General features: G+C 42.5%; 1 protein-coding gene and 1 long non-coding RNA gene across 8 annotated transcripts in view; one reads left to right on the top strand and one right to left on the bottom strand.

The window, feature by feature from the left end:
• Arid5b (AT rich interactive domain 5B (MRF1-like)) overlaps positions 1–26,541 on the top strand; it is a 186,833-nt gene that overhangs the window by 55,106 nt on the left and 105,186 nt on the right. The gene's annotated exons all lie outside the window — the stretch shown is intronic.
• The window catches only part of Gm51770, a 78,986-nt gene that overhangs the window by 5,842 nt on the left and 46,603 nt on the right, over positions 1–26,541 (bottom strand). The window contains exons 2-3 of one of the 2 annotated variants that reach the window (XR_003948900.1): positions 25,742–25,925; positions 23,650–24,813 (exon numbers count right to left, since the gene is read on the bottom strand). This is a non-coding gene — a long non-coding RNA (predicted gene, 51770). Of the gene's footprint in view, positions 1–23,649; positions 24,814–25,741; positions 25,926–26,541 lie in introns of those variants that run through there. The other variant, XR_003948901.1, reaches the window with a different exon arrangement.

Genomic DNA, 26,541 nt, shown 5'->3' with positions numbered 1-26,541 from the left:
GCATATGTGAGTGTGTGTGTAGGAACGAATATATATGAGAGAGTGTGTGTTAAGTATGAGTGTGTGAGTGAGTGTATGAGTGGGTGTGTAAGAATATATGTCATATATGTATAACATATGAGTGTGTTTGAGAGTATGTGTGAACGAGTGTATCGGTATCAATATGTAGGTCTGTTTGAGTGTGTGCGAATGTGTGTGTCTCTGTGTGAGTGTGTATGTATGTAAGTGTGTGAATGTGCACATGAGTATGTAAGTGAGTGTGTTTGAGTGTGTGTGTCTGAGTTGTATATGAATATGTGTGTGATCATGTGTGTATGTGAAGAGTTGCTTAGGAGTATGTGTGTGATCATGTGTGTATGTGAAGAGTTGCTTAGGAGTATGTGAGTGATCATGTGTGTATGTGAAGAGTGAGAGTTAGTATATGTGCCATGGCACATGTATAGAGGTCAGAGGACATTTTCTCCTATGTTTGCATAGGTACCAGGAATTTAATCAGGTCACCAGGCCTTGTGACAAACTTACCTGAACATGTCCCTATCCCTGCTCCACCTCCTGTACCTTTTAAGTGAGCACACTGTCTGCTCTCAAGCGGTGGCTCCCAATGTGTGTCATGGAAAGGCATGGTTGCCTGTATTTAAATCTTGCACGTGGAGGCTAAATAACGTAATGGTCACAGCTCAGACGTCTGGCAGGCTCAGACTTGAACCCAGAGTCCTCGTTTTCTGCCTCCATGACCTTCAGCGAGTTGCAGAGCTTGAGTTTTGTCACCCATAAAACAATTCTGCCTTTGTGAGGTATCATAGAATCTAACAGCACGCTAAGTTTCATGCGCTTAGGAGGATTGTCGGGTTCAATATAGGGTTTCGTAAAGAGTAACAAGTGCTGTCAAAAGCTGGGGTCTTAGGTTGGGAAATCCTAGAATCCCATCATTTCTAAACCACCCTCACAATCCTTTATGATATTAGTGACTGGCAATTTTATTACTAATTTCCTTTATGTAAATTGGTCATAAATTGGTCATTGGTTTTACTTAAATGATTATATTAAATGGGAAACTCTACATTACTGCTGTCAATAGAAAAAAAATCCAGATAATTTTCCATAATTAATGGTAAAGATAAATAGAGATGGCTATCCCTGCACTACATAATACTGACAAGGATGGATTACATTTCTGTCGGTGTGATAGAATATTTGACAAAAAAAAAAAAAAGCATCTTTCAGGAGGAGAGCCTATATTTGGCCTTCATTCCAATGGGATAAAGAGTTCATGAAGGTGGGAGAAGGTGTGGCAGCAAGAGGGTGTGGCCAAAGTGGTAGGCAGGAAACAACAAGATCACATTTCATCCCCACACAGGAAGCAGAGAGCCAGAACAGGAAGTGAGGTAAGGCTATAAAATTTCAAAGCCCACCCCCAATGATGACCTTCCTCTAGGAAGGCTCTCCCTCTTAAAGGTTCTATAATCTTCCAAACAGTGCCAACCACTGGGAAGCACCTGTTCAAACACAGACGCCCCTGGAACATCATTTCATATGCAAATCATGACTCTGGGTACCATTGATCTCTCTCTCTCTTTCTCTCTCTCTCTCTCTCTCTCTCTCTCTCTCTCTCTCTCTCTCTCTCTCTCTCTCTCTCTCTCTGCTCATGCGCAAAAGCCAAGCCTAGGTTGTTGATAGCAATGAAGGTCACAGGCAAGTCCTTCAGCAGCAAGCCATTCATTCTGTATTCAGAGATTCCCTCCCATACCGAATAGATCTATAAGCTCAGAGGCCTAACCTCAGGTGAGAGTGGGAAGGTTAAAAACAAACAACATGTAAGCATGAATTTAACTCTTTGTGAGTTAGTTGTGCTATACCTTAAGGACCAGAAGGCTAAATGCTGTAGAAACAGTGAAAAGGGAATCTGACCTTCTTAATATCTGCACTTTTATGGCTCAGTTCATACCCAGCTCCTGACTGCAACTAGGAAATAGAAAAATCTCAAGCTCTAGACTGTTTACGTCTTGGAGTGGGCAAAGGCTAATCGTTGTGGTTACCTGTTGTGGTTTGAATGTGAAGTGTTTCCACACAGCCTCAAATGTAGAACATTGGGCTGCCCACTGGTACGTTATTTTGGAACATTCTGTAAAATTTTTAGTAGCTAGAATCTAGTGGGAGGAAATCTCATGTTACTAGGGCAGATTGTTGAAGGCTATATCTCACTCCTGCTTTCTTCCTTGTTCAATGCATCCCAAATATCACACAATGAAGACCCTTTTTCCAGCCACACGGTCCCATTATAGTGACACTCTGCCCATAAACATAGGGCCAGGGCATCATGGACTGAAGCCACAGAAACCATGAGCCATCCTAAGTCCTTCCTCCTTCAAGACTGTTCATCTCAGATATTTCCTTTTGCTTGTGCAGAGGGTAATTATAGCTACTGCATGACCCTGAGAACACTAGTCCTAGCTCTCACTTGTTTCTACACAATTTTGCTAGCCAAAGGGTTACTTGCTGACCTCAAATTCCCCAAATTGGTTGCATGAGAACAACTTACTTGCCTAAGTGTAGGGCTTAAGCTAAGCAGAAGGAAATAAACACAGATTTAGACACAAGGATACTTTAGCAGCACACACACACACACACACACACACACAAATACAAGTGAGGCTCACTTTTGCACACACTCCTGTTGCATAATTGATAAAAGTACAAGGCCCATTGAAAGTAGCCTCAAGGTCCTGCTGTTCCCACTAATTATTTAAGCACATAGAGCATGGTTTAGGAAGCTTGTTTAGGACTCAGTGTAGAACATAGGTAGTCTGGGCATGACCTGTGGCTTGAGAAATAGCTGTAGATGCATTTGTCAGACATTTGGACTCTAGTACTGTTCTGAAGTCAAATCTTCAATTCGATTGTATGCCTCTTGTTATCTAGTAAAAGTAAAATACGTGCCAGCCAAGCATACCATCATGGACTTAAAACAAATGCATACAGCTATTCTAACCTTAAAGGAGACATTAGAAGAATGTCCTGGAATACAACTCTTCCTGTCCATGATCAAGATGCCAAATCCATTGAATCAGAGTTACCCACGTCTCGCCGCCAACAATGATGTATGATCTTAGAGGGAATGGTTGATAATTATAACTTACAAGGCAGTGCATAAACGCACGGGGCAGAGTGGAAGGATCTGGTGACACCACAAGAAACCACTTGAGAAGCTGGTACAGCTACTAACGTTTGCAGAACCATGAGCGATACATGTACTTTTGTAGCGTTAGCCTTCTTTTTGGTGTTTTCAGGAGGTGGGGTTATTAGCCAATGACTGCATTTTTGCTAAAAGTTAAACAAAACAAAAAAAAAAGGGCACACCCCTTTTCATTAGAGCCAAGGAGAGGGTTTGGATGAGGCTCCCTGGTTGTACAGCGCATCATTACCTCACGAAGTAGCAAGCAAGCTCAATGGAAATCATTCCTTCCTGTCTCCCTTCATTCTTAGAGTTCTCAATGAGTTCTCTGTCCGTGTGAATAGACTGCATGGCAGAGCCTTGGGCCTCGTCCTCAGATTATCTGCTTTGATTCCTTATCCCTGTCTAAAAAATTAAACACTACACATCCTCTTGAATTCTTTATTATCTCTACTTGTTACATCCTGTTCTGTTACTGAGAAGATTGGAAAAGGAGCAACAGCCCGCCCTGGCCTACTGACCTTGACATGAGCCTCACAGCAAGAGTGGCCTGTCACTGAGGTGGCAAGTTCAAGACTGTGGCCAGAACCTAGGACATCATAGTCTTGCCTCAGGTAAAGATCCAGACAGGCAGGCACTCTCTAGGCTAGAGTCACTACCAGTTTGGTAGGACATCTCTTATTCAAATAAGGAACAAGGTAATTCCCTGTAATGCCTATGAGTTCTCCAGAATGTCCCCCAGAAAGTAATACATGCTAAGCATTGCTTTGTTTTTACAACTGCTTCCTGTGCCTTGGTTTCACTCCCTGGGGAATCTCGGGGGACGTCAAAGTGCCTTAAGCCCCTTCTGCATACAGGTACTTTATGGGAATATATAACATGCACACAATACTGGAAGCAAAATGACCTATGACCTGTGCAGCCAACAACAGCTTTGGTGGCATTCCTAGTGGTCGGTTAACAGAATGTAGATTCTAGGATTCTTGTGACCATTTTTAAAAACACTTTGAGGATCTACTCCAGGGTCGTTTGACTTTTGCCGGTTTGTGTACCTCCCCCCATCACTTTCAGATTTGCATCCTTTCTGGTTTTGCAATCTGGGTTCAAAGTAGATTCCAGTTTGCAGAATAACCAACATGGTGGAGGTAAGGTAGGAGGCCAATAAGGCTGTAGAATCAGTACACCTGTGGAGGGACAGAAACCCACCTGGGGAGCGCTGGAGTGTGCCAGGAACTAACCCTTCAGTGTCTGGACCCCATCCCTCAAGAGAGCACTCAGGGAGCACTGCCTGGAGGAGATCAGGGCAGAGGCTGTTTAATGACCTGCCCTGAAGCCTTTGTACCATGAGGTCCCACCAGTGTGGACCAAAGGAAGGGCAGTCCTCGCTGCAAGCCTGGCATCCTTGAATGAATGCAGGAGGCCACGGCTGTCGAGAATCTGTATGTAGTTTAACTGGAATCCCACCCCATAATGCTTAAGTGAATAGTGCTCTTCATGTGTGCTGCCTAAAAATAGTTTCCTCTGTGGTGGGAGCAGAGTTTCACGTTTATACGAGCATCTGGCCTACGGAATCCAGTACTCCATTCTTTAAATAGCTTCGCCTGGCTCTGGAGTACTCGGCCTTGAAAATGTCTCCCAGCTAAACACCTTGTTTACACAACCCCGTTTAAATATAAACAAGCTCCCCCTTTGAAAATGCAGAAGAACAGTAATTTGGGAATCAATTATGCTTTAGGGTTATCTTTGGTGTGTGTGAGATGTGTGTGTGGGGGGAGGGTGCTGTAGTACGGGTGGCTGCTGAGAATATTTAAACTGCATCCATTCAGCAAGGCATTTCTGAATTATCTACTGTATTTAGAATTTAGGATTTTCCTGAGTTTGATTCCTACACATGTAAATCATGTGTGAGTTTGGAGTCTCTTCTAGACCATCATATGTAAATCCAGTTAAAATTGAAAGTTTTGGGAGATGAAGAATTCATACCACTACTAATACCCAACTATAATAGAAACATAATCCTATGTCCAGTTTGCTTCTCCATCAGAGACGTTTTGGGGCCGGTTATCATTTGGCAGCAGGCAATGAATGTACTTTTGTTAGTCTTAGGGGGGTACTAGTGGTTAGTCCTCACGAAAACAACGTGAAAGTCACAGATTGAAAGGTAAACATTACAAATGGATGGCTAATGGTTAGCTGTTACAGTCCAAAGGGGCAGGTTTTTTTTTTAAATACTTTTATGACCCTTGCCCAGCCTCTACTGAAAGATACTGTATAACCACAGTTACACATTTCAAGTCTATATCTCCTTTGAACATCCTTTTTCAAAGATAATAGGAAATAGTCCCACAGAGGGAGAGAGGGTGAGGGAGAAGGGTGGGAAAGAGAGGGAAAAGAAGAGGAAGAAAAAGATTGCTTTTTCAATTTATATGGTTTTTAATGTTATACTAAAAAAGCAGAAGCGGCTTTAAAATCTAATTCGTGGACCCACAGCATGTGGTATAATAATGACACCTCAGGAACCCCAAGCTCCCACCTCAGCCGTCCTGAAAATTAACACATGTTCAATCACTCTCAGGATTGTTCAGTCCTTCACTGTTGAAAGGCAGTCTAGATGTGTGTCTGTGTGAAGTAAATGGCTTCTATGCATATAGGTCAATTTGAGAAGGGGTAGGGGGAGAAGAGGCAGGCAGGGTTAAATGAAAAGGGGAGGAAGAGGAGGAGGAAGAAGGCTTGTTTTCTGTAAACACAACTAAAATGGCTTTTTGGACTACTCAAGGACTCTAGTTTTACAGTTTACATTAATTTAAAAAACAACAACAGCAAAAGCAGCAGCATTTTAATCTTTTAGGAGCATATGAAGAAAAAGCGGATGGTGAGAAGTCAGCCCTTGTAGAGTAACTTTTTTGGTTTTTGTTTTGTAAAGAAATGAATGTCAAGAGATCACCAGTCACAAAGTTGTCAACATATGTCTATGTCTGACAAAGCAGAATCATTCAGGCTTGTTGTTTTGTTTTTTTCCTTTGTTTTGTTTTGTGGCCATCATCTCAAAGAGGCTGGTTGTTTTTCATGGCCCACCAAAATAAATGCTCCCGCTGAACTGGAGTGATGCATATTCTCTGCTAAACATTGAAATATCTTCATTTAGAGATCATTTCCATTTTCACCAGTGGAACATTTTTAGATGAAAATCTCATCTCGTTCTAAATCATCTTCACAAAATAGTTTTCCTGTTGTGAATATCATCAGTTTGTATCGCAGAAAGTGGAGACAGGGAAAGGGCTAATAGTCATTCATGGTCCCCAAACCCAGAGACTAGCACTGTCAAAAGTTCAATTTCAGCCTGTTGGATTTCCTGATACAGAGGTGTTCCTGGCTAGAGAGATGCATTGGTGTTTTCAGAACAACTTTGGGGGAACAGGAAATAGGCATGTAAGACACATAGTGATTTCATATTACAGCAAACAAGAACAGTGAAAGCATAGTAACTATGTGTTTTCCCTTTTCCATACTTGGTTACCAAGTGGTGGTGGTGGTGATGGTGATAGTGGTGATGGTGATGGTGGTGTATGCACACTCTTCCTGTGTATGGATGCACATGTAGAGGGTACGAGTGCACATGCACCTGGGAGGCACAAGGTTGATGTTCAGAATTATCCTTTTTCATCTTACTCCTCAGGGCAGGGTCTCTTAGTGAAACCCAGAACTGGCCTATATGCCTAGAGCCACTTGCCAGCTTACTGTTAGAATCCCCTGTCTCTGCATGCTGTGGTAAAAAGTGCAACTGGGCCATGCCCACAAGGCATTTACTTAGGTTCTGGAGATCCAATGCCAATCCTCATATTTAAGCTCTCTAAGTGCTAAGCCATATTCCCAGTTCTGTAAAATCTATTTTAAAAAGCCAGGCCTGGATTTTCTTTCTCAGAGCCATGATTTTTCCTGGAGTCCCTAGCTCCCTGTCCTTAACATTCCCATACCCTTAAAACTACAAAGAAATCCAAAATTCAATCTGGTTTCATTTTATACCCAGCACAACTATCCTTAATTGCTCTCCCAGGGATGCCTTCCCTATATTTACACAACTATAGGATTTCTTTTCACAGACTCTGAACTTTATTAATTTCATATTGATTTTATTTATTTACTGATTGATTTTTGAGACAGGATTTTATGTAACCTAGGTAGCTTCAACCTCATTATATAGTGGAAGATGACCTTTATTTATTTATTTTGTGCCTCTATCTCTTGAATGCTGCAGCTTGTAGATGTACTTCATCATGCCTTGTTTATGCAGTGGTGGGGATAGAACCCAGGGATTCATGCATGTCAGACATGTGCTCTGCAAACTGAACCACCTCACTAGTCATATTAGATCAAATTCAGTAAAATAGCCCTACCTCTCTAACACTTGTTGCTCTCAGGAGTTCTTGAGATCTTTGTAGAATCCTCTAATGTGTAGGCTAAATGCCTCTGCTGTTCTCAACTAAGGCTCTTCTTCTGCACATGTCCTTTCTATGTAGGTGATTCAGTTTCTCAGTGTTCACTGTCAAAATACCATCTGCAGACCCTGCATGTTATCTGACCCTTGTGGCATGGTAAAAGCTATTTTGTCTTGTGTCCATTTGCCAACCATGTCTCAAAGTTTCTCAGTAGCAGCACTCTCCGTTGGCTCATATAAGAATTATAGTGAACTAGAGACATCAGCTTTCACAAAAACAAAGTGTAAAATGCATTTTCTTTTATTAGATTTAGTACTATTAGCTTTGGGCCATTCTTCAGCCTTTTAAGAGCTTTTTGTCTTTGATGGCATGCATTTAGATTCTATCTGCCAACCATGTCTTTTGCAAGTTTGAAAACTCTCCTAGGTTTTTACTCAATCAAGTTGATTAACACAGCAACTACCATACACAGTTGACTGGTGCCATTTCCATAGTACTCCATTTCTATTTGAATTTCTTCCTTTTTTTTTTTTTCAAGACAGGGTTTCTCTGTATACCCCTGGTTGTGCTTCCTAAGGTTTATCTTCCTAACTCAATTCCAAATATTTTAGAGGAAACTTTAGTTACCGGTCAATAAGTATTTGTATCATGCAGGGCGCACAGCTCCGAGCAAATCTGAGTAAATCCATTGGTGTTGGTGAACCGTACCTCTGCCTTACTTACTGTACTACCACAATGCTCTGTATCCAACCAAAGAAGAAGGCCTGGTGTGAGGCAGCACCATGAACCCCAATAGGCTTGGCACACAGCACTGGAGACACAGTTGAGCCATGAGAGCACCCACTGCTCTGGTAGAAGACCCAAGTTCAGTTCCCAGCACCCCTGTCAAACAGCTCACAGTTTCCTGTAACTATGGCTCCCTCTTCTGAACTCCATGGGCACATGCATCTATGTGTGTGCATGCACGCACAAACATACACATGAAATTTTAAAGGAATTTTTTTTTTTAGAAAAAAAAAATTTTTAGGTATCTTAATAAGTTTACCTAATGTTGCCCAACAACAATCAATTTACTATGGCAAGATGATATATACACACACACATATGTATGTGCATTTGTATGTATGCATACACACAGACATACAAACAGTAAGTAGTTGTACTTGAGAATACTTACTCCCCCTATAAGTGGGAGTAAGTATTCTTGTACATTCTATCTCATTTCTTAAAAATACCAAAGTTCCCAGTTACGGTTCCCCTCAAAGGATTTACAAATCCTACTACGAGCTTCAAATATCCTGTTGGAAACACGGACCTCTACGGAATCATGCAGCCCAGTGTCTTCTTTCCGGGCAAGTGCTAAATGTTTGTGGGTCAAACATTAACTGATTACCACTCATATTCCCTCAACCCTGTAGTGACACAGGCAGACTTGGCATTTGTTTTCTAAAGGTGTAGACCCTTCTGAGCTCCCCAGGTTCCACCGTGGTGTAGAACTGACATCTGTGCTCTTTTGTTCATCTAACTCAAAATATTGTTGAGTGTTATTAAGCTACCCCTGTCTAAAGGAGAAAGGCAGTCCATCTATGGTACAACGAATGCCCTTGAGCTTTCAAAACCCATGGCCAGGCCGGCTCTTGCCATGGGCTGTGTTTCGAAGTGATCCCTTTTGTAGGCATGGTCTGAATGTGGAGACTCCTCCTCATAGAGGAGAAGGAGCAGTCACTTTCTGCCTCTTTGCTCTGAACCTAGTAGAAACTGCTTTTAACATCCCAAAGATAGAGGGAAGCTTCTATTTATAGGCTTTGTGTGGTTCCTTGAGTTTTAACCAAAGTAAAAAAAGAACAATAATAAATCGCCTTTGAGTTTCTGCCCATAGAACTGTTTATTTAGCATTTTCTGTAAAACAGGAGATCTTCTGTCCTCACAAGAAAGACTGCATGTGGATTGCCTGGGAGACTTGAAATGATTTCTAATCTTGTCCCAACTGTCTACTGCTCTATAAATGAAATGTTTCATTTTCAAAGAGACAGTGACAGTTGTCCTGAAGATGGCCCCTTTAAACACAAAGTGTTTTCCAAGAGAGCAATGGCATTGTTGCTTTTATTGGAAAAATGGATTTTCAGCAACTCTTAACCTGCTTACATCTTAGCAGGGCCTTTGTTTCCGTGAAGTTGTCTGCAAGATTGTTTCTTTGATTCACAAACTCTTAAGGACTGCCATTTTTGTGGGATGGGCAAATGGGACAGTAGCCATATGGAAAAAGAATTGAACTTGGAATATGTAAATATATACATATATATATACATATATATATACACATATGTACATATATGTGTGTGTGTATATATATTATACTACATATAGTATTGGATATGTATTACATATATATGTGTGTGTGCGTGTGTATATATATATGTAATATAGTATTGGGGTAAGAAATATCTACCTCAGTGTTTTCTTCCGCTGAAATAAGCAGGTCTTTTATTGACAGATGGGTCCACTGTACCAAAAGGCCTTGCAATTTTGGGGAGGTGATGAGGAGGTAGACCACCAGGTTACTACTAATCAGCCTTTCTTTTCCCTTGGGTTGGGCATTTTTAAATTATTTAGGATCTCAGACACCAGGTATGCTAATCTCTAGACAGGATACAGCTTTGTTATTGATGTTATTTTGTGGTGATGGAGGCTGGACCCAATGGTCCATCGATGAACCAACCTGGAAAAGTGTGTATGTGTGTGTGTGTGTGTGTGCGCGCACGCGTGCTCGCACGCATGTGCTTATGAGCACTCATAGAGGTAGGAGGTCTGTGTGGAGGTCAGAGGATACCTTTAGGAGCTGGTTCACACCTTCCACCGTGTTAGAAATCTCTCTCTTGTTTCTGCTGCTGACTCTGTCTGTACACCAAGCTAGCTGCTCAACAGAAATTCTTCCATCTTCACCTCCTATCTCCAAGTAGGAATGCTGGAATTACAGACATGTACCATAGCATCTGACATTTTACAAGGCTTCTGGAGTAATCGAGGTTGCAGGGCTAATGATTGTTACCTGCTGAACTATTTTTCTAGACCCAAATTTATATCTTAAGGATACTTGACCCAACAGATTTTCAATTAAGAATCACTATTTTTTCCTCTGAAAATCTAAATTTTTTCCTTCTCTCTATTTACTAAATACCTTAATTTTATTTATGATTCAGAGAGATTTATGGTTCAGTGAGATTCTATTTACTCCCAATAGGTTGTGATTTCTGTGGTAGACCACTAAAGACTGCATCTTTACAACTGATAATCCTCCCAAAAGATAATTTTTTTAAAAAAATTACTTTTAAATCACGAGAAAGAAACATATGGTGGTTTGCCCCCACCTGAAAAAATGACTAATATCCAAACAGACCAAGTGAGTTAGTCAGCTCATTATGTATGCTCATATGATCAAGTCTATAAGATGTATTTAATCAACATATTCTTCACTGATTCCATATTGAAATACTTGAGCTCTCACATGCCAATAGCTTTTATTTAGAGTCAACAGTTGCTGAAAAAGCTCTTACTTAAATTATCTATGGGAACAGGAATGTAAAAAGAACCTGGATTCACTTCCTTTGTAGCTGTGCCTCCCTGTCATAGGCTAAGACTTAGGCACCGGGCTCTTTTTTAAAGCATAATGTACATGAGGAATAACCAGGACTGTAGAGGGATGCTAAGGTGAATTCAAATGGGATAATGCTGGAGAATCCCACTCAGAATGGAGTTCCACACGATGTAAAACACACTGTAATGTGGGCAAAGGGATTGTTCCTACAGATTAAATGCATGTCTATAGAAGGATCATTGTGTTTGCTTCAGATGTAATTTCATGCCTGAAAATTTACACTGAAGGAAAAATGGTCTGGATCCCATTAGCCAGGGCTCTGTTTTGCTGTCAGTTTAATTAAATGGAAAGCGTTGGCAAGAGCCGCAGAGGTTCATAGAAATGGTACGATTTTGTATGTTGGAACAGGATACTAAGAGGTCGCCCAGCTTGAAAAGGATACCAAAAAAAAAAAAAAAAAAAAAAGACCTGTGACTCAGTTGTGTTTACAGATTTCCTCCAGTTTACAAGGAGCTCAGTGATAAGCAGGCTGTAATAATTTATAGGTACTGTGGGGGACAATGGCATGACCCCAAGATAGGGAATGCTAATCTTAGGGAGGACTGATGTGAATGTGACTTGGCTCTAAACAATAGGAGGAGGGAGGAACACTTTCTTTAACAAAACTAATTGTTTCCTTTGTTTTATGGATCCATGGGGGGTGGGGAGGGCGGTACAGGACTGCTTTTAAAGTGTTTGTGTGTGTGTGTGTGTGTGTGTGTGTGTGTGTGTGTGTGTGTGTGTGTAAAACAAAAGAAAGAAGTAAGAGAGGGGTGGGGTGGGGGGAGAGTAGAGCAGAGACGGGGACAGTGATTTATCTGTTAAGTGTGTTTGGCGGCCTGCCTTTTGGCTGGAATGTTAGAGAGAACCGTATTTGGCGTACTTTAATGGGGCAAAAGCTCTGAACTTCATTTGTAAGGGAAAGGGACCATGTTTTCTCTTCCCTTGTTCAGTTCAACTTTATTGCATCTTGACATCCTGTCTTGTAATTGAATAGCAAAATCTGGACCTAGCTCAGAAAGGAAGAAAAGTTAAGCTCTTCGTCCTCCTTTTCCTCCTCCTCACTCTCTTCCACCCCTCCTCCTCCTCCTTCTTACCCTCCTCCTCTTCTTTCTATTCCTCCCAGCTCCTCCTCTCCCTTTACCCTCCCCTCCTCCCCTCCCTCCTCCCTCTCCTTCTCCTCTTCCCCTCCCTCCTCCTTCCTCTCCCACAACCCTCATATTGAAGAGAAAGGGAGCCCGTCTCCAGGTTTTATCTCATCTACAACTTCCCCACCACCACCACCTTTGAACTGGCATCCAAAAGTAGTGAATGTTTGACTTTGCTGAAACTCCATGGCTGCCCTTGTACCTTGTACTGTACTGAGGGAGCTGATGTGTTTGTGCCTATTCTAATAATTCAGTCGATATGGGTTATTTGAAGAAAAACTTTTCAATCTTCAGTTTGAAAAAAAATACTTAGGTAATGAAAGTATTTTATATGATACACATAATTATGCTTGTGGCAACCCCCATCAAACTGTCTGACATAGAAAGTGAACCTCCATTAAGGTATGGCATTGGTAGAAATGGGAAAATGTTATTTTACCACTGATAATACAGAATGCTTAAAAGGTTTTGTAAAAATAAAAATAAAAAAATAAAAAGATACTATCAGAAGAAAAAAAAAACACCCGGTACCAGCAACCCATAAATCTAAATCTAAATCATTATTTTCCCCTTTAAGTTGGCACAGCATTGTCATTATTGTTAGGAGCTGAATAGAGCTGAATATATTCACTGGATTGTAACTCCCTGACAAGGCATGTTGTGTGGGATTTAATCAGCTACAATCCATAAAAGTTGGGCCTCTTACTCAAAGCCGTGTGACTAAATATTTGAACAGTGGAATATTCAGGAATCTGCAGGAGGGATGCTTTCCCTCTTTTTAGTTGGCCAGGTTTTTTTCTTAATTTGTTTTAAGTATGCCTATTTCGTCTTAGTAACACTAACGACCACTTGTTATGTTCAAAGAAATACTGTGACTGAGAAAAAAAAGAGTTCAACTCTCGGGTGTCATCTAACATCATTACTTACATCTGGGTTCTCAGGTGTGTCTGCCTATGTGTGAGTGAGGCTTTCTTCTATTATCTCCCCTACTTTTATACCCTCTTTCCACACCCTACACAATGCTTCCATGCGCAGCATCTTCGAATTTCTGGCTCAACTGTCTTCACTATGATGTAATTTAGTTAACGATTCATAGATTTGAGTTTGTTTCCTCCCAAGCCCGAGCTTTGACTATGTAGGTTTCAGAGATACCTGTCACTTGTATCGTTGTATGTCCTCGGGGAAAATGCCTTGAACAGGGTGAAGGTGGGGAGGGGCTCGTAAGGTCAAAGGTAAAGTAGAATTCTGAGGTGTCTGCTAAGGGGTGGTTTAATAATACACACAACATTTTCAGTAGATACTGTATGTCCTGGAACAATTCCTAAAGCCAGTGGTCTTCAGGTTTCAAAAGAAGCAGAGTGACAGAGAAGTTGGGCCATTGTGGGCTGGTGTGTGCTGCATGGAGTGAACCTTAAGATAGCCAGGTCCTAGAATTAGGTCTCCAGAAGTCTGACACTGAGGAAAGATAGCCCTGCTTCTCCGTGTGGTTCCTGGCTCTACCTGCCAGAAGCCCCGCCCCTTTTAGAGGATGCCCCGCCCCTTTTAGAGGGATGCCCCGCCCTTTAGAATATTCTAGCTCCACACTGTGGGTATGCGGACAGAAGGCTCCTGGGTTGTCTCTGAGCACACGCGGGTGGACATGGAACAGAGCTGACCAGTGATATAGGTTGGGACTCTTGTGGAAGGGTTGGTTAATCGCTGTCTCAGCCAATTATTGCTTATCCCGATGATGTCACCACAGTGACATCAGAGGGTCTAGGGTGCTGCTTATGAAATACTCGGAACTGAAAACATTCCTTCTGCGTTTAGCATAGCACTTCAGGTGAGGATAATGTGGACTTTCAATAAAGTGAGGCTGCTTTGTGTTGCTTTGGGATCCTAAAAAAAATTGTCTTTTTTTTGGGGGGGGGGTTACAGTTAAATTAATGCACTTACACACGCACACTCCATGTATCAGAACGAAGCAGCACAGGGCACAGGAGACTTTTAATCTTTACTACTGACTTTCTGCATGTACAATTTTGTCCAAAAAGTATAATTTATAGGCACAGCCTTGTAATTGTGCTTATGAAGATGAGGCAGGAGGATCACAAATTCCAGGCTAACCTCGGCAACACCATGATTTCTGGTCCAGCCTGAACTATGCAAAAAAGACCCTGACTCAAAAGTAAAACATAACGAGGATGATGAAGATGATGCTAATGACTACAACAATGCTAATGTTGATGGAGGAGGAGAGGGGAGGAGGAGGCAGAACAGGGAGGGCTAGGAGCTTGAGGTGGAAAGTATGAGTTAGCAGCCACTGTGGGGCTGGACTTTTAGGCTCATAAAAAAGCTTGGGTTGGTCTTTTGAAAATAAAATGAGATATTCCAGCAGCTAGTTTATTTTAATTTCTCTTCTTTTCCAGTTCGTGACAGTATTTCAAATAATTAGGCTGATTTATGATAACAGATAGCTTGGAGATGTGGGATGCCTCTGTAGCACAGGGCCAGTTTATTGTATCTGGCCTTATCCAATTATAAAATTGAGTTTAGTCATGTAATGTTGCCCTAACTAAAATATCCATCACTGCAAGCCGACTTTCTCAACATTGTATACGGGGAGGCAGTTTTGAGCTTCTCACTACGATGCAACCTCACATGGGACTACAGTTACCCAGCTTTCTCCCTTAACATGTAAGAACATAAGAAACTTTAGCTAAGTTTAGTCTCCTGACTCTAATGCACATGTTTGGTGACAGCAGTCAGGGAAGCTCTGGTGACGAGCAGGAAGGATATGATAGACTAGGGTAATTATTTCCCCAAGAAAATGAATGTGCGGCGTTGTTTGTACAAATAACATAAAGTGATTATTTGTTACAGAACAATAAAAGGTCGTATTTAATTTTAAACACCATCCCCTGGGAACTTCTGGGTATTTTGGGTTGCTAATCCAAAGCTGGCTTGTTGTTATGGTTAACAACAGCATCTTAAGGGATGGAAGGGTGGGGGAAGGGAAGAGAGGGAGGCTGTGGCAGCTTCCCTTCCTCATTCCCCCCACTACGAGAGAATGTGGGACAGGAATGCTGAAATATTCACATTGGAATGAGGTTTGTATTTCTCTGTTTCCCCCCCCCCCATATTGTTCACGTGACTGTTTATTTACAATAATCTGAGTAATCTCAGAATTCCTCTTCAAGGTTTTTTTTTTTTTATGTATTTATTTATTTATTTTTTTGGCCTGGATAAAAAAGTACAGCTCTAAAATATTTCTCCTAAAATAAATCCGAGACGGTCTCATTTGCAGTCAGCAGGGTTGATTACTTGCAGACACACTGGAAATTTACATGCGCGTCCCTCCAGTATAGACCGCTGATCTGCTCAGATCATTACGACTAGTGCTTGGCTGTGTGCCAAGAGGTCGAAATCTGCCGTTGTAAATCGTGAGTTGAAATAGCAGAAAGTAGATTTGTAACTTAAAAAGTGTAAACAGTTTGGAGAATGAAGTAATTTCAGGGTGTGATTGATTGCCTTCTGATTGTACTTTCAATGAGCCTGGGGTCTCCAGGGCAGATACGTGCTGTAACTGCTTATTATACATTTTCGGTTTTCCAGGCAATAATAGCATTGTTGCTAGACTTTTAAACAATGTATGCATCTCCTGGAGTGACCTTTTAGGAAATGAATAGTTTTATTGTATGTCCATTACTTTGCCTGAAACAACGTCTTTGAGTTATTAATTTGACTAGTTCCATAAATAAAGAATTCAAAACGCAAAGCAGCTGTTCAGCCCAGAGCACAGTGTGGCACGCGCGGGCTTCACAACCACTGTTTGAGATGGACGACCCAGGAACAAATGGTTTCGTGGGTGATAAATTAGTAATGTTTCTAGAGCCCGTGGTTACCAAAGATTAGCCTTTCAGAGCTGCAGAGGCCCAGAGTTATTATCAAGGAGGACAGCTCATCAGTGGCTTTCCACAGCACTGCAGGAGCAGCTCTGCCTTTGTGAGGCATTTCAGTGTTGTGGACGACATCAGTGGAGAGACAAGTAATGGCTATGTAGAAGATAGATAGATAGATAGATAGATAGATAGATAGATAGATAGATAGATAGATAATAGGTGGGTAGGTAGATAGATGATGGTTGATAGATACATAGATAGATGATAGAGATAGATGATTGATAGATAAATAGATGGTTGATAATAGATAGATATATACATAGATATTAGATACATACATACATAGGTGATAGATGGTAGATACATAGATAGACATGTAGTTAAATGATAATTGATAGATGCAAACATACATACATACATACATACATACATACATGACAGAAAGTTGACAGAAATAAATAATAAACAAAAAGATGCATGATTGAGGATACATACATACATGATAGATAGGTAGATAGAAAACCAGAGATAGATAGAAAATAGAAGATAGAGAGAGGTAGGTAGATAGATTATACACACACACACATATGTATATATATATATACATATATATGTACATATGAGTAAGTATATATATGTGTGTGTGTGTGTGCATATATATATATATAATGATAGATAGATAGATAGATAGATAGATAGATAGATAGATAGATAGATAGATGATACAGAAAAGTCAGAGATGTAGTAGCCATGGTGGGGCTCACCATAGCCCCATTGGTAAAGTGCTTACTGAGTAAGTATGACCCCATCATCTCTGTAAACAGACAGATGCAGCAGTGCATGCCTGCAATGCCAGTGCTGGGAAAGTAATGTAAGGGATTCTGAGTGAATGTATGTGTGAGCTCGGGTACCATGAAGAGACTCTGGCGTAAGATGGAAGACAGCAGGCATCCACCTCTAGCCTCCGCGCACACACACCCCACCCCACAAAGCAGAAGACCAGGTGTGTGTTCTGCTGATGCAGCTGCCGGATCACCCAGACAAGTCTTTGTATCTTTGGTCCTCTTTCCCCCATCAGTAAAATGGGTATAAGCATGATGTTTGAAACATTGTTTTGAGATTCACCAAAACGGGGAGGATTTTGAGAGTGCTCTGTTGACTGAGTGCCCTCCTTGCCTTCCCAAGGCTACTGTGTGGTCACAGCACAGGCTTTGCTCACTGCCCATCTGAGACTGTAAATGGCTCACAGGGGTGTGTACTCTGAGAAACAATCACCCACTTTCACAGTCAGAGGCCCCAGAAATAATCTGCATGCTAACATTAGTACTGTAGTTTCTTTTGGTTTTGTTTTGTTAAATAAAAACAATTTGCCTGAATATAGCAAACCCCCCCTCCTTTTCTGTATTTGTTATTCCTTGTTTAACTCCATATTTTTTGGAGGTTCACATTTTGTTCCCATATTTAGAGAGGAAAATTTGCAGCTCTTAGGCATTTATCGGAGCATTTGCTACATTTCAAGTGGTGGCTCCAGGAACCCAGTGGCAAAAGGAGTGCAGCCATCACTTTATAGATGTTCATGTGGGATTTGCCTGTAGAACTTTCTTGACTTGTGCTTGTCCTTTGCCCGGCTTTCTGGTTTGATATCCCTACATGTTGCTGTCAAACTCCCGAGGTGTGACGGCTACTACAACTCAGGAGCTGAACTGTGAATGCTTAGATTGCCTTTGTTTGAATGAATTCAATCTAGATCACCATACATAGCTAGCTAATATTATGGTGTGGCAGCTGGGGAAGTCAAGACACCCTTCTTTAATTACAGGCTGGGAAGGTAAAGTGGGGTATTCTGTGAGTCTGAGGAAATAAACTGGTGAGGGTTTCTATTCTCCTCAAGGAAACACTATGTCAAAATACCAAAAGTTAGTGTTTGAAGGAGTAGGGAAGAAACGGAGGGGTTGCTTTATAGTATGTGTGCTTTCTAGAAGGTGGTTGGTAGAGACGGTCGGACAAAGTAGAGATAAGCGAATATCAGGTTGAAACAGTGTTTTAGCCTAGCAGGCTGGCAATAATGACAGCCCTTTGAAGGCAACCCTCCCCATCTGGCTGGAAGGAAGACTCTGCCAAACCAGCTTCGGAATGTTCCTTTGGCGAATAGCAGGAGATTTAGGGACGTAGGATTTAGTGGACCTACATGGTTTGAAGGAATCAGGATGCAACATGAAGCATTTTCATTTTGAGTTGTTCAAATTCATTCATGTCTATGGAATAGAGACCTCCCAGAAATGCTAGGTGTGAAATCATGCCTACAGTGTGCCAGCACTGTACCTACAGTATGCCTACAGTGAACCTATAGTGTATCTACAGTGTGCCTATATTATGCCTACAGTGTGCCTAACCAAGACGGGAGCCATGAGTCCTGCATCCAGCATGGGTGGGACCTGGCCCACGAAGGGCTGCCTTGAACATCTGTAGCATTAGACTAACATTCCAGCCACTGGCTTCCTACACTCAAGATCTCTCCTCTGAGAGGGGAAGCAGCCCTTGGCACTGCATAACATTCAAGTCAGAAGACAAGGCCATTAGACATCATGGAATTCCAATCTATGCATCTATCTATCTATCTATCTATCTATCTATCTATCTATCTATCTATCTATCTACCTACATATCCATCTATCTATCTATCTATCTATCTATCTATCTATCTATCTATCTATCTATCATAATCCCACAATTCTACGAAGAATGGCTGCCGATGTGAATTATAGGGGATTTTAAAAGCATCTGTGGGAAAGCGAGAGGAGGAATGGGTTTTTTCACACACGGACAAAGGCCATCAGTCCCACCTGAGAACTTCCTTCCCTCTGTAGTCTCAACTGGGGCTTTCTTCTTGACTTTTCTCCCTCTACGGAGCCCCTCCTCTGGACTAGGACCTAGCCCTTTCAAATGTGCTCTTTCAGCTCCAGGCCCGCTGAATACAAGGGTTCCCAACCCTTTTTATCCGGGAGCCATAGCAGGCACTGTGAGTGGCTAAAGCCCACAGTAACTTTAAGGCCCCACCAAACAATGCTTTCACATCTTTTCAAATCAGGAGAAAATACCATGACCTTTAAGTCAGTAGGGGAAGCTTTCTGAATATGTACTGTTTTTATAGTTGTTGTTTTTAGTCAATATTTTGGTTTGGTTTTGTTTAATTGACACCTACACTCCAGTGCCCCTTCCAGTTTTGTTTTTGTTTTTGTTTTTGTTTTTTTTTAAGGCAGAAAGTCAGACAGCAGTGGCCACATGGCTGTCTGTTGAAGTTGACAGCCAAAAGAGCTCTAGCCCAACCTTCATCTTAAGGGAACTCCCCACAGAGGGGCGTGGTTTTGTCCTTCTTCTGAGACTTATGGAAGCCGACTAAACCTCTTCTACTCATTAGCGATGTCACACGTCCTGTTTTACCCGGGACCATTGTGGGCTCTCAAAAGCAGGAGCAGACTGCTGCTGACCATCATAGTCACTGCATCCTATTCCCGTGGTCAGGTGGTTAGTATGTCCATCTTCTTACCCTACTGTCTTTTCTGGCTGTGAAGAATTCCTTCTGCATCCTAGATCCTGACCTTACTAGTTTCTACTGTATTCAAGCTTCCCTTTCAGGAGCATTTATATGCGTGCATGGAAATACCTATATCTCAGAAGTGTCTTAGCCACGTTGGCCATGACTGTTCCCATGGCCCTACGGAACGCCACAAACCTTAGGCATCCATGTAGAATATTTGACGACATATTTGTATTTCTACCCAGGCAGTTCTATCATATAAGCGTTAAGACTTTCCTATGGAGGAGAAGCAAAGAGGGCAATGGTGATTCTGGGTTACTGGAAGTCGCAACGCGGCTACCCTCCCTGGCTCCACCTCCCCATCTGTGCAGAGAACAGGAAATGGAAATGCAGACATGGCATGAGCTAGCACATCTCTGCAAAGCCAAAGCCTGCCTCATGGCTCTTTCTATATTGCTTCTTCCCAGGATACCATCTCTACTCCTGCCTCTCTTCTTTGATCATTTTAATTTAGCTTATTATAAGTTTGCACAAGTCTGGCTTGTACTGTGACTGTATTTACATCCGCTGGTGTGTTCTCTCTTCTTGAATCCCAATATTATAGATCCCCTTTCTTCTTCCCAACTAGGTCCCCTTCCTGCTTCGAGTCTTACTTTTAGGTTATACTGTGTGTTCATGATTATATTGAGAAAACAGTGTTTTGTAGGAGCCTCTCAATCCTCCCTCTCTTAGGATCTTTCCAACCCCTCTCCCCGCTTTGTGTGTGTGTGTTTGTGTGTGTGTGTGTGTGTGTGTGTGTGTGTGTGTGTGTGTGTGTATGTATGTGTGTGTGTGATGGCCCCTGAGTCGTACAGGGGTGATTCGGACGTACTATTTAGGGCTGGGCACTTAACAGTCATTCATTCTCAGCATGTCGCCAGCTATGAGTCACTGTATTAATTATTGCCCACTGCAAAAAGAAGCTTTTCCAGCCGTGACGGACAGCCGTACTTTAGTAGGGCACGGAGAGCGAGCCCCCCTCGGTTTCTTCTTAAAATGATTTATTCTAGAGCTGCTTTTACCCCAACCATAATGTAATTGTACTTTAATCAATACAAAAAATGTCTGTGGAACCAGGGGAGGGCTCGGGAAGAGAGAAGCCAGGAGATGGGAACCCTTGTTTACTTATCTCTCCGAAACAATGCTCACGTTAAACCACCTGCAAATGAAATAGGATTGTTACTCTAACGGCCTTGGAGAAATAGCTGCCCATTCCAGAAATTCACTGGGCTTCCTATTTCCAGTGGCCTCTCTCTCTTTTTTTTTTTTAATTTATTTTATGTAAATACACTGTAGCTGTCTTTAGACACACCTGAAGAGAGTGTCAAATCTCATTACAGATGGTTGAGAGCCACCATGTGGTTACTGGGATTTGAACTCAGGGCCTTTGGAAGAGCAGTCAGTGCTCTTAACCTCTGAGCCATCTCTCCAGCACCTCCAGTGGCCTCTCTTAAACACAGAAGCATTTGGTGGGCAAGGTAAATACCTGCTTACACTTAACTGGCAGCTAAGGATTCGATGGTGAACCTAGAATGAGCTACTTCGTACACCCTCCAAGGTAGATGGATGCTTGATGCAGCATCAGAAGAGGGGGAATCTTGGCTTTCCAGGGTTGTGACTCCTGACCTCTGTTCCATATGACCCTTGCATCCCTAATGTTATTCCTCTGCTGAGCATCTCTCACGCCAGCAAGCTGCCTCATTCCGAGCCTGCTTGTGCCTTCTCCCTTCTCATAACAGGTTTTCCTGGCTAGAAGCTTCTCACAGGACCTGTGAGGAGTAGCCACTTTAGTGCTCTGTGGGATCAGACCGTCCTGGGGTCCAGAGTAAGGTCACCTTGAACAAGCTGCATAATGTCTCTCAACCTCAGTTTCCTTGTGCACAAGTCGGAAGCAGCAAACGCATCCATCCCTCCTGGGCTTGCTACTGTGACTAAACACTCACTGAAGGCTTAGCGCTTGCCTGTCCAGAGCATATGTTCAACGAGAGGCACTGTTTTCCTGGCACAACTGTGCTCAATAACTGAACATTCTGGCTGGGGCCCTAGGATGTGATTGTCATTGTGTCTGTAGGTTTGGTGTCAAGCGTTGTGATGACTGCCATGTGGATAAACACCAGGAAGCACGGTTGGCATCTCGCAAACGGGACCGTATCTTACCTGGCGAGGTGTGGGAGATCGTAGGCAATGTTTCTGAGTCTGTCGCACTTGAATGTGGTCGGAGATGAAACAGGTCTGTCAAGTTGAAGATCTCAACGCCCGCAATGTACATCCTGCTATCCGGGTCTCTTAACACCTGTCCGTTACCCGATGTTTGATGTATGAAGACGCATTAAACAAAAGCGGAAACACCTGACCAGGGTGTCGCTGAACTCCATTATGCCTCTGTCAGCTTCACCCTTCACTAACTAGAATTTCCGAAGGCTTTCGCTACCTGTCTTTTTATCGTCTTGGTTGAAACAAATGGTATTTTATGATTTTTTTTTCTTCTTCTTTCGGGTTTAGAAATCTCATTTAAACCGACATAATGAGACACTTTAGACAAAAATGTAATCATTCGCACTTCTTCCCGTACTTACTGTCACGACGGGGCAGTCGGGGCGAACATTCGACTTATTTTCACACAAGCTCTCATCCTTGCTGTGCGCTCTGACGTGTCCCAACATTCCATATAGGTGGGATGGCTTTGTGTCTGTTCTAAACAATTATGTAGTAGAAGAAATAAAAGGACTGTTGTCTGATGGGATTTTTGAGAGAAGCAGAAATCTTAGACCAAGCAGGCCAAACGGCTCTCTTTTCAATTCTGGAAAGAACACACCGATGGGGTCCAATGTAAAGAGACCTATCATGTTATCATTCACAGCGGAGATAGATTTGTCTGTTGGTTCTGGGTGTTATTTTTAAATAGCTTTAAGGAATTGGTGAGTGAAGACATGAAGATCGATCGTCTTGTTTCTTGAAGGCGAAGACCATGGACCAGTCATGGTTGCCCGTTTTGCAATGACTCCATAATGCTTAGAGAAGAACATTCTAACCCAAGCTGGCTTGGAGGACAGGTTACTGAGGTGTTTCTTCCACTAGTTTGTGACTGAGAACACTATCTCAGCACATTGTTAGAGAAAGGTTCTTGAGGGTTCTGGGGCGGGGGGTAAGGGAAAGCTACTTGGAAGGATCGCTTTTATTTTTCTTTACACACTCGATTTTAAAACACGCTTGCTGTAAGGAACCAGCTGAGGCTATATGTTGCTGTTGCTTTAGACACCATCCCGTTTAATAAAAAGAGCAAAGATAATGTTGAATAAGCAGATGTCTTGCCAGGGGGAAAGAGCTCCCTTCCCGGAGACCTAAGACCATTTGCCCCGACTTCTTCCAACCGTGCTCGTATGGCTACCTCACAGAGTCCCTGTAACAGTTGTCTCTGGAAGTCCTTGAAGTTTCGAGATTTGTCAATGGAACAAGCATGCTTTGAGATACCCAGGCTGTTTTTCAGAGACCTAGGAATATCTTGATTGTGAGGAGTCGCTATAGTATTTCAGCCTTGAAGTATCAGGCAGCCCGGGCCTTGTAAATGATAACACCCATTTTTTTAGAAGCTCTTCATCCACATCCCACCTGAGGGGGTCGGATATCAAACCAGGTTTAAATTTCAGTTGAAGGCAGAATATATTAGTAATACCTTCCGTCACTGAAAGAAACCTTGGCTACTTCCAGGTACCAAGTGTGAAGTCTCACCTTGCTGAGATGTGGCCAGCCAAGGGCCAGAAGTGAAAATGAGCAAAGAGGGTTCAGGTTAATGACAGTTCAGCCGATATGTCCCAGTTTATTCTGCATGAAGATGCTCATAGTATAAGTGGCTTATGTGTTTGTATGTGCATGTGTATGTATATGTGTGTGTGGTGAGGGTCATATGAGTGTGTGTGTGTGTGTGTGTGTGTGTGTGTGTGTGTGTGTGTGCTCAATGCACAATGCACAATGCATGTAGAGGGCCAGAGGACAACCTCAGGTGTCATTCTCAAGAGCATCACCTACGTCATTGGCCTGGTGCTTACCAGTTAAGCTGGCTGGCCAGTGAGCCCCTAGGGGATCCTCTTGCCTCTGTCCCCCCAGAGTCGGGATAACAAGCATGTACCGCCATGCCCTCCATTTTAATGTGAGTCCAGTAGATTAAACTCAGGTCTTCTTTCTTACAAGGCAAGTACTTTACTGAATTGAGCTGCCCCCAGCCCTATGGTCTATCTTACATTACAACTGTTGCACTGGCACATCTAAAGCCCTGAGCTCTGCCTCTCGGCATCTGTGTGGCATCCCAATTGTTCACCATGAGGTTCAGGCACTCTCTCAGAGCCACCAGTCTCCTCTCTGGACTCCCTCACTGTCCTCTTCTCCACCGATGTGATATAAAACTGGCACCCTCCCTGAGTGGGTCCCACCATGTTAAATGTTGGATGTCTGTAGCTAGACAGAGTCTGGCCCTGCTGGGTAGAAACCAAGTTAAGTTTATGGACTGAAAGACTAAACCCAAGGCATTGTTCTCCCGTGCCTACGGGATCTGTCTGCCTTTCCTTCCATGGATCATCTTCTATCCAACACCCACAATGACCTCATTTGCCCTTGGGAAGAACTGATGTGGACATGTTGCCCAGGGCCTGCTGGGAAGACCGAAAGCATCTTCTGAGATGAAAGATGAGGCTGAGGTTGGCACCTACGGTTCCCCCAATATAACCTCCGGGCTTCTTGCCTTCAGGGTTTAACCAAAGTGTGACTGCCCTTTGTCACAGTGCTCAGCCTGGGCCACAGTGACAACTCTTTGATGTCAGCACCTTCACGTTCTCATGCCTGTAACTTTCCTCAACATCTTCCTCTTTCCTCTTGAGGTGGCAGCAGCAGCACATGTCCCATCCTTGAGGTCTCTATGGCAGTGTGACAGTCTCTATGGGATTCACGTCTTATGGCCTCTGAGTCCTCCATCTGGAAAATGGGGCTCTGGATAATAACTTCCCATAGTATATTCTAGAAAAGGGGCTCCAGCTTTGGGAAGCCCCTCATTCCTGTCCCTTGATTCCTTAGCAGTAAGTTTGCAAGCATGTGTCACCATACCTACCAATTTTGAGTTTTGTACTTCACACGAGTTCTGGACCTCAAACGCAGGTTCTTATTCTCGTAGGGGAAGTATTTATCTTCCTGGTGATTTGTCGTGTAACACACTTGTCTCCAGAGTGCTTTAAGTTTAAACACTCCAAAGCTCTAGTTTCCACCCTTCAAATAGCCCAAAATCTGGAAAGGAGAGCCCACCTTGAACAAATAGAAGTAAGCATAGTTGTGTGTTTACAGGGTCACTATAGTATCTTTGAAATTAAGCTGGTGTCAGTAGTTCAAATAACATTTTTAGAAGTAATAATAGAATCCAGAGTGAGCACACCACCACAAGCCAGCCGGTGAATATTTTAGATGTATAGGTCATACAAGTGTCTGTCACCGCCCCTTGACTTTGTAAGTGTGCTTTTGGAACACAGAAGTGAACAGAGATATGCTAAGTCAATGTGCATAACTGTGTTACAATAAAACTTTATCCATAAAAAACACACCCAGGACTGACTTTGGCTCACAGTTTTGTTAGCCTTGCACATGTAAATCATCTCACTGAAAAATCTGAGATAGACCCGAAACAGCCATCAGCACCATAGGAATTGTTGATATGAAGTCACAGTCATGTAACTGGAGTTTGTCTGCACCCATATGCTACTTGGTTACTGCCTCAGTGGTGAGTAAAGGTGAGTAGGTTTGGATGCTGGCTGGATATTGGGAGCCAAAAAGACATCCAAAAGGAGTGTCTGTGGCTGGGGGATGCTCTATAGGCAATGTAAGTGAACCACCTCCCTGTCAGACTTCAACTTACCTGGAACTAAAGCTGCACAGAGAGGAAGTAGAGTGGAGCCCATCTGTGTCATCAGGTCCCAGTGATCTTCTTCTGCATAGTCCTGGGAGCATATTAAAGATGTGAAGTGTTCTCTATGGTCAGTCGCCTCTTTCTATGAGCTTGAGTTGTGGTTTCATTTTCCAGTAGGTTTTACAAGTATCTCCTTTAAGACAATAATATTAGTATTACATAATGTAGGGGGGAAAAAGGAGATAGAAAAATACCCATTCTGACTGACTGTTGTTCGTCCCAAGTCAGGACAGGAAACAGTAAGTGGTTTTTGGAAGTGACACCAGGTACATTTGTAGCAAATACCAGAAGAGGAAAGAAATGACACACAGCACAGGACTCTGGAAGGCTTGATGGTTAGAAGCTTTCTAAATAAGTAAATAAAGGTAAACAAACAAGTTGATACAATTGTCACATCTTTTATACCAGTGGCGGTAAACCTCTGTAATGCTCCATCCCTTTTAATACAGTCCCCCATGTTTCCGTGACCCCAAATCATAAAAATTTTGTTGTTACTTCATAGCTGTAGTTTTGTTACTGTTGTGAATCATAATGAAAATATCTGATATGCAAAGTATTTGATCCCTGCAGGGGTCCTGACCCACTGGCTGAGAGCCACTAGATTATAGGAAGCAAACGGTAACAGAAAGGGTCTATTAAAATAGCAACAGTGTTGCTATCTCTTGGCTTCTTTGGGATCTTGAATATCAGACACTAATCTGGCCATTCTACCCTACCCTTATGTTATAAACTCTTCACCCAGCTGTGTG

Source organism: Mus musculus, chromosome 10 (genome assembly GCF_000001635.26).
Source record: "Mus musculus strain C57BL/6J chromosome 10, GRCm38.p6 C57BL/6J".
NCBI classification, from domain to species: domain Eukaryota; kingdom Metazoa; phylum Chordata; class Mammalia; order Rodentia; family Muridae; genus Mus; species Mus musculus.
This window is presented reverse-complemented; position numbering and strand designations above follow the sequence as displayed.